Here is a 13,933-nt window from a genome sequence, read left to right on the forward strand (position 1 = left end):
ACGAGAATAAACACAATATCAATTGAAAGAAGGTTGAACAAATTTACTATTTATGTCACAAAATTGACGTGGATCTATTCATTGTTACAATACAAAAAACATAATATATATTGTATGGTGCGATGAAAAGGCAGCCCTAAAGCATCACATTTATTATTTCTACTCCAAAAAATATGTATTAAATCAATAATTTGAAAAAAGGTCATCATTTGTTAAAACGACAAACCGCACTGCTAAGGGTCGGTTGGAAAGGATGAAAAAACTTCACGACGCCAGATATCAGAATGAGTTTCTATTTGTCATCGAAATGACCGCGTTGGCGAGAAGAATGTAGCCAGTTTTTATCGTTCCTTTTGCTCATATACACCGGAGCTCATTTTCTTGGGGTTAACTTCCTTCATAGTAGACTCTAAGGAGAAATAAAAAATGTCCGATTTTTGGTTACTCTTATCTCATTCCATCAATCCATTCTTATTGGTTGAATTTGTTATAGTGATAGCTTATTTATTACACTAACATACTAATTAGGTTTTCTTTCCCCTAAGAAATTATAAATATATATATATATATATATATATATATATATATATATATATATATATATATATATATAATGAGAAATGATTAATAATTCGAATACTATTATGGAAATCTAGCATCAAATTAAGTATTATTCGGTAATAATATGAATTGAAGTTTTATAGATGAGAGTTTTGTTCAAGATAAACGTTTTCAGCGTTAATTAACTAGTAGAGGAGCCTTAGGCGAAAAAAATTTGTCACAACTAGGAATGGAAAGACCGGTGGAAATTGTACTTCCTATATATCTGTAGATCGATAATGGATGATTTATTTTGTTTAATAAGTATTAAACCAAAACAGGAAAAATCATTTGATGTCATGTCTTCACTATAACTTCTTGCTTTTCATGATTCTCGTTAAGGTAATCAAACATATCTATCTATTGAATTCCCTACCTATGTATCCTTAACAGATTATCATGAATTGTTGTTTTCAATTCTGTCACTAAAATAAAATGAAGCTGACCCATCATTGCTATATAAACTACAGGAAATAAGTAACCCTTAATAACTAGGTTAATAACATTTAATTAGACAATTATTTAGATAGATATAAGGAATATATAGATCCATTGCCCCACATCATCCCTCACTGAGAAATTGGACCTTATTCTTGTCAGTAAAGAAATACATTCGAATGATAAGGTCGATAAGCTTAATGAGGTTTTATTTCAAAAGTCATCCCGCTTACTTTACATGGCCCGTTGAAAAATCCTGCTTGCAATCTTTTTAATCTCTTTTATACGATTTTGTTGAACAGTTTTCGTCTGCGTAGTATGCATATAAATAATGAAATGTATAAATAATAGAGTATATATTTCTTTAATTTCTTAGATCTTTTTATATATTGATACATCTAAATATTTCTGATTTTAGGTTTCTTCTGTTTTAAAATTATTTTTTTTTTTGATAATTTTTGGAAGATAAAATTTGACGATTCGACATTTCTTAAGTCTTTATTAAAATATGATATTGACACTGACAATTTGCGTATTAATATCAATCAATAGATCACCGACATCATGAACATCAAAATAAGAATAAAATCAAAATAGAAAATGTTATAAGAAAAATAGTATATTATATTATGAGGATTAAAAGTGCATATTTTTTACAAGCAATATTTGCAGTTGCGAGGCGGAGCGCAGCGCAGCCGAGTGAATGCAAAATTGCGAGTTTATGAACTTGCATATCAGCGATTCATGGATTGGTGTAAAATGTGCAAAACGATGCGGAGAGTGTTCTTATGGTGTATTTCTCAAATTTAACTAAGCCATCCACTCTTTGGTCACAGTATTCAATGTTGCGAACCACACTGGATATAAAAAATGGTGTGGATATTAATAAATATTCAAAATTACGAGCATTGTTAAAAAGGCAAAGTGATGGATATATGCCTAAAAAGCATATGGCACCTGATAATTTATATTTGATGATAAAGGTTGTTCTAGTATTAGGAATTGGAGGGGCTATGCGTTGTGACGAACTAGTTCATTTGAAAATTTATGATAATGAGGACTCGGTCCTGGTCATAAAAATTTTGCAGACGAAAAACAAGAAACCATTATAGGCGATAATTATATACGTTTATTTCGAAAATATGTTGCACTACGGCCATCAAATATACAGGAACGTAGTTTATTTTTTAAGTATGTTAATGGAAAGTGTCAAAGAATGGTTGTTGGTATTCACAAAATTAGTGCCGTGCCGCAAGAAATTGTACAATTTTTGAAGTTAGAAAATTGGAAGGAGTATACTGGACATTCGCTAAGAAGAAGATCTGCTACACTTTTTATTGATGCTGGCGGTGACCTCACTTGTCTTAAAAGACATGGAGGTTGGAAATCGAGTACGGTAGCACAAGGATATATTGAGAATACTGCCAGATAAATATTGCAACCTGACAAAGAAGGTACAAGTACCTGTTCAGATATTTCCTCGAATGTTTCATCAACAGTTACGGAGAATATTTTGAGTTGTTCTAACATTAATGTACGTTCAATATCACTATAAATAACAAATAAATACCTATATATAGCTGCCCAATTAGTTTGTTTTATCGAGTTTTTAAGAGACTATTTTTTTTTCTTCAAATTTCAATTAGATAGCTCAAATGCAATTTCTTTTAGTCCTAGGGTTAAAAGTGTTGTTAAGCAACGAGCAGATTTTTGTACGGTAAGGGAATTGATGGCTTTTGCACCTGAAAATAGTACAAAAATGTCAACATTTTTTGATGGATGGAGAAAAAATTAATTTTTCCTAGTCCTTACATCTTAAATATGTAGCAGTACTTAATCAATCAAATTATTTGTAGTTTTATTAGAATTTTACCAGCTGTAACCATATCCCTACTTTAATGTATGCAAGATACATACTCTTACAAAGCGGTTGTCGGCTTATTATATAGAATTGAACATTTACTCCTCTCATTCTTCGGGGGACGATAGGTCGTAGTACTGTTTATTTTGATAGGCACTAGTCGCATATTCGTCATTTCTTTTGAGACTAATATTTGTTATTTTGCAAATATAATAAATTGAAAAAGTGGACTTTTTTTGAGTAGGCTTTTGTAAGATGAGTCAATTTAAAAGAGAAAAGTTGATTTGGAATGCTGAAATTTCAATGAAGCATGAACGGTAAAATACCTTTTTACAAACATTTATAAGAAAGCAATTTGTTTAGTTTGCCATGAAACAATTGCGGTTTTCAAGAAATACAATTTAATCGTACATTTTAAATCAAAATATCCAAAATATGCTTCATTATCTTTGAAAGAACTTCAAAGTGTACCAGAAAACATGATAAAAAAATGTGTTTACAAAACAAAAAGTAATATCGAGAAATCTACCACAAAACTAAGTTATGCTGTTGCACACAAAATTGCAAAGTTCTACAAACCTTTTACTGAAGCAGAATTTTTTACAATGCATGATTTACTTGACCAGCTAAAAGCAAAAATTGCTGAGTTTAGATATTATTTCTCTGGCTTTAGATGAGTCCTGCGATATTACTGACACAATTCAATTATTAATATTTATCCCATATATTTACAAGAAATGTGAATAAAAGGTATAGTTCTTCCAATATCAATTGCAGATTATAAAAACCCTTGCCGACAATTTTGTTTGATCTACCATAGGCGTAGATACCTCATTTAAAAATTTATTATTTTTATAAATACTATTAAAAATATGTATATCTTATGCGAGAACGTATTCGTTAAAAGGCAATCGAATCATTATATATTGTACGGCATTATACGCTGGCATTTAGACAGATGCACTTAATTCGAGTCCTACTTGGTACTTATGAAATAAAAAAATCATTATTATACCTCGTTAACTGAATATTAAATTATAAAATGTGAAAAGACGAGTAAAATTTACCTTCCTGTAGGAGAGTTTGGTTTAAACAGGGTACCAGACGTAAACTGAGCCCTTATTGTACTCCATTCGTTTTTGTCCTACGTATAAAATCTTTAGTAGTTTTGTTAACTGATTTTCTTTACATGTTTTTCGGTTCTGTGAATGATCTTCAACAACCCCTTTCGTAACTACTCGATAAATGGAAAATTTATTTACTCTGGTTAATTCAGCCATTCTTATTATGATTGCATTATCAGATTGCTGAATATTTTCTTTTTGCAAACAGTCGAATATATTTAAAATAACTTATCGTCCTCACATCGACTGACGGTTTGTTAAATTTTAACCGAATTTTATACGGGGTGTAAACATTATTTTTCATATTTATAAAATATTGATTGTTCCTCGCATAACTGTCTTCTGCAATTGATATTTGAAGAACTATACTACTACCACTGAAGATTTATTTATCGCTGTTGAAGAGTGTTTAGTTAAAGTAAATTCATTTTGGAACAAATTAGTAAGCATCACTACGGTGGCTGTCCTAGTTTAACAGGGACAAATATGGGTTTACTAAAACGAATCAGCAACAAAGGAAAAGAGTTGTAGCCATAACAGGATATATTAGTTTTACAATGCATTATTCATGAAGAATTGTTATGTATAAAAGTCTTGAAATTGAATCATGTCGTTACTATTTTAACAAAAGTGACTTTTATCGGGAGACATGCTTTAAATCACCGAAAGTTTGTTGAATTTCTGAAAGAAATTAAAAGTGACGTTTACGATACTCCTTATTACACTGTAGTGCGATATTTACTTGATGAATTAGTATCGGTTGTCAATAAAAGAAAAACTACATAATTTTCCTGAATTGCAAGATGAGGCACGGCTGAACGATTTCTCGTTTTCAGTAGATATTGTAAGATTCTTGAATGAATTAAATATAACTTTACGAGAGAAAAACCAGTTCGCTTTCAATAGACACTCAACGTCAAAGCATTTATGATAAACTAAATTATTTCGCCGGAAACATTGTTAAGAAATTACTAAATAATTTTTCTTCGGTACAAACACTACAAGAATTATTTAAATATACCGATTTTCTTAAATATAGTGCAATAACACATGACCTGCATCCTGAATTCCAAAGAAAATTTCAAAATTTCAAAGCTATTGAAAAACCTTATCATTGATTAGTGAACCTTTCAATTTTGACATGAAGGACGCTATTATTGAAATTCAACTATAACTAATTGACTCAAAGTCAAATAATTGACTAAAAGGGTGTTTTCTATGGTGTTCTAAATACAAACATTTCAAAAATTTTTGATCTAGGTCCAAACATACCTAGTTTGGATTAAAATATATTTGTGAAAGAACTTTTTCGTTAAAATAATCACAAATCACTGACGGAGATTACACTCGGTATGAAGGATTGCTACAAGTGATTTGGATCCAAATATGAACATTAATGAGATTTGACGATTCGCATCAACTAAAACTAATCTATTTTAATGTCTGATGTTTGTTTTATCTTTTTATAATTCTATTCACTTTCATATTCACAAGATGTAATATAAATATACAAATGTAATAACTATGATAAAGTAAAAAAATTTGTATCGTTTATATAAAAATGAACAACAAAATAACATATTTCATTAACTGATTCATTTAATCAGCACCAATTTATTATAATGGATCATATTTATTTAAAAATTACGTGAAATATTTTACTGGTCACAAGCTCTTCGCATAAATACCTAATTAAAACAATTTTTTGTCTACATGCTTTAAAATGATACTTATAGTGTCAAAAAAATTTATAAAATTATTCCGATTTTTTTAATATTTTTATAAAAAAATGTTGACTGCAATTTTGGAATTTTTGGTCATTGAAGGTGGGTTTCATAAGGGTTGAAATATTTAAAAAGCAACGCATCTTAAAACTGCTGACGAAATATTCTCAATTCAATATGAATACGACTTTTAAATGATTTTTAATTATAAAAGAATCGTTGTGATTATTTTTTTACTTTTCATATGATTAGGGGTTGAGTTGGAGGGGTTGCATGAATCTGATTAATCATAATCGTGTTTGAAAATGTCCGATACACGAATAATTCATTTAACCAGAAACATGCATAAAATCTGAAATTTTGACACCCCTAAAATATAAAGAGCTCGTTACGACACAGAGAAGATTTCGTAGAGGATTGTAAGTAGAGCTTGAATCTAAATTTTCATAAAAATCGTGATTATAATAAATGTTTTTAAAAAGAACTTTTAATAATATTACCCTCAGATGATGGTATTTGGAGGTGTTGGATGAGTCCGATTGATCATAAACTTGTTTGAGAATATCAAAAGATTGACGAATAATTAATTTGAACTGTATTTCACTCAAATACACGCTAAAATCGAAGATTTTCAAATTTTTTATGATAAGGTGTAGTTTTCACCATTAAAAAATAAAAAGCACCCTTCGGTACAGAATAGATTTTGAATAAAGACGTAGAGCTTCAATCCAAATTTCCATAAAAATCGATGTTGATTAACAAAATTTCACAGTTTTTAACGTTTTCTGCCCTTGGTTCCAGGCCTAACCCTAGCTGCTTGCATGATGGATTATTTTCAAAGTAGATATGAATTACTTGTTGAAATAGTTCAAGATTCAATCTATCCATATTGATCTGGCATAGAATATTGACCATAAGTATAAAAAATAAATCAGCACACTATGACATTGGTTGTGACAGTCAACATCTAGTATAATTAATAGTATTGCCATAGGTCATAGTGGCAATTTGAGTGAAAAGCTCGAAAAGATGGAATAGAATTGTTTGCTTTCCTATTTTGATTTGACACCATGGAATACTGATATACAAGGGAAAATGCTTATGGGAAAAACATGACATTGTTACATCGGAAACTTTTCAGATAATCCTCGTAACCTGCTTACCCCATCAATTTCTTCATGGATATCGTAACGCTAAATATTCTCTCTATTCATTCAATAATACCGTATCCCACAGTATTGTACAAGTTTTCCATTATTCATATGGAGTATTTACTTGATGATATATCTGAAGCCATAAATATTTTATGCAATCTTAATGCACTACTCCATAAGCTATAATTTTTATAAAGATAGTAATTTTGTTCTTGGTAAATTTTTAATTTGTGCATGTAGACTTTTGCTTTTATGTATCTACCATTAAAATAACTCAATTATACAATTTTTAAATTTACTGGGTCAGAGTAAGATAAATTATAATGAATGTTATATATTTAAATCGATATTCCATTTCTTGTATCAAAAAATCAGTTAAGACCAATTTTATGTTACCTTTTTCGAGTTGACATTTGACAGATGCATTTTATGACTTTTTCCCTTGCCCAGTATAATTTTTAGTGTTGAAAATATACCCATTAACTATTTATCATTCCAATTTGTATTATACATAACCCTGACTTGCAGAATAAAAAAGTAATCGTTACAAGCCTATTGTTACTTTTGATATAATTTTATAGGAACCGTGTTACCGATATCACTGAGTAAATAAAATGGCTGTTTTATATTGTGTTGAAGGTATTATATATAAACGACGGGAAAATTCTACAACAAAAGAATGAAAAGAAGTTTTCACGCTTTTCAGACTTTCTATAAAGCTGGCAAATATGAATTTGAATTATAGACGAAAGAAGGTACAAGGCGATGTTTCAGCGACAATCCATTATGATACACATACAGTCATGCGAATATTTTGACAGATCTAATCTGATCAACTATTTTCCAAAGATAATTTTTTTCGGAAGAGACATTAGTGACAATTAGAATTTCTAAATAAAAATCCTTATTATTGGTCGGTATTATGAAGACACGAGTTCAAAAAGGTGTTAAGTAGAAAAAGTTAACATACTTATCCAATCATATTGTTTTAGAGGATAACTAGGATACAACTATAATATTTAATGCAGAAATGAACAGAAATAAAGAACCAACATGTTTTATTTGAGACTTCAATTGCAGATGACACCCTGTTAAGAAAACAAACAAACAGTATCGAGCAATAACGGACAAATGAAGACCAATTTTAGTTCTTATGAAGTTTTTTGTCTTCTGTTTGTTACAGCTTCGTCATTACCAATAATACCTTCATAGAATCAACGAAATTTTTACTTATCGTATTTCCGTCACTCTTTCAAATTCATCACTAATTTCACAAGTTTTTTCATTTAACTTCACATATTAACATTTTCTGGATCGCGACACCTGTTTTTATTCTTCAAGAAAGATACTGTTGAATTGGTCGTTCTTGTCTTGTCAGATCGCTATAATGATCAGGCAAAAAAATCGTTTTATGTTCATAAGTAGAGTAGATCAAAAAAATCGCCCAAAATCGCGATCCGAAGTGAAATACGGATGGCCAGCCTCTGTAAATTTATGATCAATTACTGTGAAGTATCCTTTTAGAATAGGATATTGATAGAGACTGATCATTTGGAAGTTTTTGTTTTGACCAATGCACGAATCGCTCAAATAATTAGATATTTCTTGTGGGAAACTAGTACCTCATTTCTGTTTACAAACATACATAACGCACTTGTAATTTCACTGGATTTTGAATTTCGCAATCATTTGTGATAGAATGAACGCTTAGATCATACCACTATATTTGCCCTAGGTGAAACGCTTCAGATGTGGTTAGTCGAAAAGCCATAGTTTTATTTATATTCGCTATCTGTTGTTCCTGCATCGTATGTACTGTATGTATTGCTTTTTGGTACCCCAAATGAGTAATTGCAGTAGGTAAAAAAAACTTGAGAATAAATATTCTTTTTAAAACTTTCAAGTCTTCAAGGTTTTTATTGCATTTTTCTAAGGGCAGTCTGTACATTTTAGAATTAATCTGCAGCGGTGACAGAACTAGTTTAAGAGGATTCCTATGCATTGAATAGTGTGACTCTTCTGCCGGAAATGGTTTGATATGGTACTTAACATATTCTATCATTGCTTTGTGAGTTGGTAATGCTATCTGGCTTAGTGAAATGCTTTTCCCTTGAGTCTGGGGAAGGTGCTTTTGATTTTGTGATTGCTAACTTCTTACGGCCAATTTCGTATAGTACACAAAACTCAGCTTCACCTACCCGTTGTTTTCTTGTATAACAATTTACCCAGAAGGAATACTATATACTTCTCGCATATTCCTTTACAGTTATTTGTGCAATAGCATGTGCCTTAGTAATTTTGAAGAGTAAAGTATTATCACAGTTAATATATAACTTATAAAATTTGAAAGGAATCGTGTTCCATTCTTGTATATTATAACTTTTTTCGCACTTAAGTAAACAATTTTCCTTACACACTACTACAAGATTGAGTTTAGATGTAATTTGTTTTCCATTATATGACGTATAACATTCTCCTCTTTCTCTAGTCAAAGTCACATGAGGAACATGATCCAGTATTGAATGGTTGTCAGTTTTTGTTTTAAGTTTATTGGCAATCCCATTATCTCTTTCTATGCTGCTTCCATCGCTCGTACTCACTCCAATCTCAGATGGCATGTATCATTGAATCCCAAAGTAAAAGAAAATATAAAAATACTGAGCAGTAGAAAGTTACGATGAGTTGTCCACAAATTGAATCTGTATTAAAATGAATTACTAATTCATTTTGAAAGTTCAAGATCTTCTTTATTAAAAAATACTTATATAACTATGCTTTACGCATAACGCAGTGAGTTAGATTGTCTATGTAGGTATAAATTTTTGAAGTACATCCATAAAATTGGTCGATAAAAAACTTATATTCAGACACGATATATAGAAACTTGCTGTAACTTAAGTTACTCTGTCATATTATCACTCTATATGTTACTAAAACCTTATTTTAGGCCTACCTGAATCTTCGATATCGTAGTTTTCGATAAATTTATCGTTTTAATTGAAATTTTCATTATTTTTTTCGTTGAGTGCAGCCAACACCATTTGTCTGATGTCATTGTGGCGCAATATTTTTTGCCTATTGTTGTAGTATTCACTTTTTACAATCAATAACAACCCTCTCAAGAAGTAATATTATGAATACCATCAACATAATTACAGCACTTTTTTAGGTTATATTACATGCAGCTGCAGTGGTAGAAGGTGTCAAATGTTTCTAATTTCTTCTTTTGATGGCCGACTGTTATTAATATTGACAGTCAACACCTTCATGCACCAGGATATCTAAAACTACTAGGACATGTATTCAAGTATACCAAAGAACATGGTAAACAAGTACTATCCAGCTGAGTGAGAAATTCGAAAGATTAATTGAATAAACTTTGTGAGGATTACAAAAAGAGTTTGGACTGTATTCTTTTATCAATTTGCTGAGCTGAGCTTTTTATCAATTCAAAATTAATTAACAGTAGAAAACTCAAACTTGTTACCAGAGACTGTATCAAAGGTTATTAAAACTACATCTACGTATGCGTTGAGAAATTTTCACTTTGGACGATTATTTTTTGTTTCAAGTTAGTTGTGAAGATTCAGTATCAGCTTGACTGATGATTTGGAACGACCAAAAACTGCGATAGGATATCTGACTATTTCAGCATATCAAAAGAATCGAATTTGCCATATACTGACTGAAGAATTATACATGCGTAAGCTACCCGCGCGATGAGTGTTGCTTTGGCTCACTTTAAACCAAAAGCGATTTCGATTTAACATTTTGACGCCTTATTGACGCGGTTTGAGCAAAAAAATTCGAATTTGTCGCATCAATTTATCACAGTAAATGGGACGTGATTCCATGGCTTAACTCCTGAATCCAAAAAACAGTGAATTGTCCAGAACTAAACTAATACTAAGATGGCAAAAGCAGTTCTATCGAACCTTTTATGAGATATTTGTGGGCTGGTACTCATCGACTATATTAAAAAAGAGAGTATCATACATTATTGTTGGATAAGGTAATGTTGGAAATTCCAAAATATCGACCTCAATTGAAGAAAAAGATAGTGCTTAAAGCTCTCGAATTGCACGATTTGATTGATCACCCACCGTAATCAGCATATAAGTCCCCAGCGACTTTTTCTATTTCCTTACCTGAAAGTTTTACTTGCAGGAGAGAGACTTTCATTAAAAGAGGACGTTATTTCATACGTTAACACTTCTTCTTCTTTTAATGCTTATCCATTAATGGATGTTCGCGACTACATTTTTCATGGCTTCTCTATCTCTAGCGGTATGGATCAATGTCTGAATATCTTGTATACCCGTCCACTGCCTCACGTTCCGCAACCATGACATCCTCTTCCGTCCCAATCATCTCTTACCTTCAATTTTGCCCTCGACTATCAGCTGAAGGAATTGATATTTATGGCCTCGCATTATATGGCCAAGATATGCAATCTATCGTTTCTTCACGATGTTAAAGAGTTCACGGTCTTTATTGATACGCCTGAGAATATCCTCATTCCTCACTTTGGCAGTCCATGGTATCTTCAGGATTCTACGATATACCCACATTTCGAATGCCTCTTGCCCTCGACTATCAGCTGAAGGAATTGATATTTATGGCCTCGCATTATATGGCCAAGATATGCAATCTTTCGTTTCTTCACGATGTTAAAGAGTTCACGGTCTTTATTGATACGCCTGAGAATATCCTCATTCCTCACTTTGGCAGTCCATGGTATCTTCAGGATTCTACGATATACCCACATTTCGAATGCCTCTAATTTGTTGATGTTTTTTACCTTAAGGGTCCAACTCTCCATCCCGTAAAGAAGCACTGACCAAACGTAGCACCGCACACTGTTAACACTAATTTCGAGGAAAAAGGCGGCAAATATTATTAAAAATTAGGATGATCTGAACTAAGTATATAAACTTGAAAGGAGACAATGTCGAAATATGAAATATCATATGTTTCTTTTCTTTGTTAGGTCAGAAACTTTTCAGTTAACCCTCGTATTATTATATTACAATAGAATGGCTTCGTATTACATTAAAGCTGAGAAAAAATGAAAATAATCAATTTCTAAGTTATATTGACAATAATTGTTTGATAGCCTCCAAACAGACCAATAGAAATGCACGAGGAAGGTTCTAATAAGATCGAGATAAAAGCTAAAGATGATGTGCATGCATATTTTGAAGGTCGCGGCTGGAATGTGTGTTAGCTGGGTCCCTTACTAACAGTGTGATATAGTTTTCGTCGCTAATGCACATTCATTTTTTGGGACTGAAGCGTTCAAAGATGACCGCGAATCCGTCGAGAATAAGCAATATAATCGTCGATTGTGAACCAGAAAACATTCCCCGCGTATAACAACTCATTTTGGAAGCTAGTAGAATGAATTTCGACTAAACTCTGTATTATTACTGGTAATTTAGAGTGTATCAACCACGAACACCTTCAGATTATGTGTATTTTGTTCTGGGACCGACAATAATGTGTAATTGATGAGGAATTACTTAGAAAAACTGAAAATTTTTGTAAATATTTTCGATAATAACTAAATATGCCGGATCGTTGTCTCGATCATATTTGAACCGCCTTCGTACATATATTGATTGATTTACAAATATAAACAGAGTAAAAGTTCACAAGGAAGTTCGGAATGTGTGAAATATTAATAATCTTATTCTTATGGATCAAATACTTTAAAGAGCTCAACACACTATCACTACACCTACACTCACAATTACACTGTGTGACGCGCGCTTCGATAACCAAGTTTACCTTCAATATCTAAAGACAACTTATCGAAATTCACGTTATAGAGTGTAATTGTGACTATTAGTGTAGTGGTAGTGTGAACATTCATTCAGTATGAATATAGTTCTTAAAATTCCATCTTACTATGAACAGGAAAAATCAGTTCCGCATAGACAACAATGGCCGTTATGAAAATATAAGGGGCGTCCGATCAAAGCCATTGACGATGTATTTCATTTATCATCCCTTCTCATTGCGTATTTTCAAAAATAATGGAAATTGTTGAGGATCAAAATATGCCGTGAGCATACAAAAGGTTTGTTTCAAGGTTTAGTTATGTAAGGCTCTCCAAATATATCGGGACTGAGTTGATTGAAAATCAATCAAATACCTACAGATATTATTTTGGATGTGTAGAGGTATTCTCGAGTAAGGTAACTGCAAATATATTTTATCATTATTTGGAAGTCGACTGATACTAAAGATAATCAACGTTGCTTCTATTTAAGTAACTTAATTGAAATATTTTGGGTCTCTCAAACAAATTTTATAATTAAACAGGCCGAAAGAAACGTGTCTAGAGAATTTTTCGTTCATTGGTCAGTTCATTTCACGATTTATATTTAATAAAAATTGTGGTCAATGAGTATAAAATTAAATTAATGAAAATAAACCGGAGTCAACAAAAAATGTGTCTGGACTTTGGGTCTGCGATTGTTATTCAGATACCTTCTATATCGGTAGACCGTAAAAAATTATATTTAATGTCGAAATTATTTTAAAATATTCGCCCTTGAAAAGTGCATAAACTTGTAGAGGAATTGAAACGAAAAATATATTAATTTATGATTAATTCCCATCATTATAGTATATGCACCAGATTTATATTTATAATTTATGTGCTTAGTAACACAGTAAAAACCAATTATATGTCGAAGTAAAAAGCCTAGAAATTGTGTTTCAGATATTAGAGGTGTGCAATGAAAACGTTAGAACAAAAAATCTGACATTTATAATTTTTAGTACTCTAGTTTCAAATTCAAAGTACATTCTTATTTATGCAAATATCTGCAATAACATCTCCTCTAATCATTAATGGCAGTGATTCAGACTTCGATTTTTTGTTTGACTATATTATATCCGACAGTAAAAGTGAAAATTTTACTAGCAGTGACGATGAAATCTTCCCAGACCTTAGTAACACTTCATCTGTTGATGATGATCCACCCGCATGGAATATATAGGATAGGCGTTCCATTTGGGGAT

The sequence above is a fragment of the Diorhabda sublineata genome, chromosome 4 (genome assembly GCF_026230105.1).
Source record: "Diorhabda sublineata isolate icDioSubl1.1 chromosome 4, icDioSubl1.1, whole genome shotgun sequence".
NCBI lineage: Eukaryota > Metazoa > Arthropoda > Insecta > Coleoptera > Chrysomelidae > Diorhabda > Diorhabda sublineata.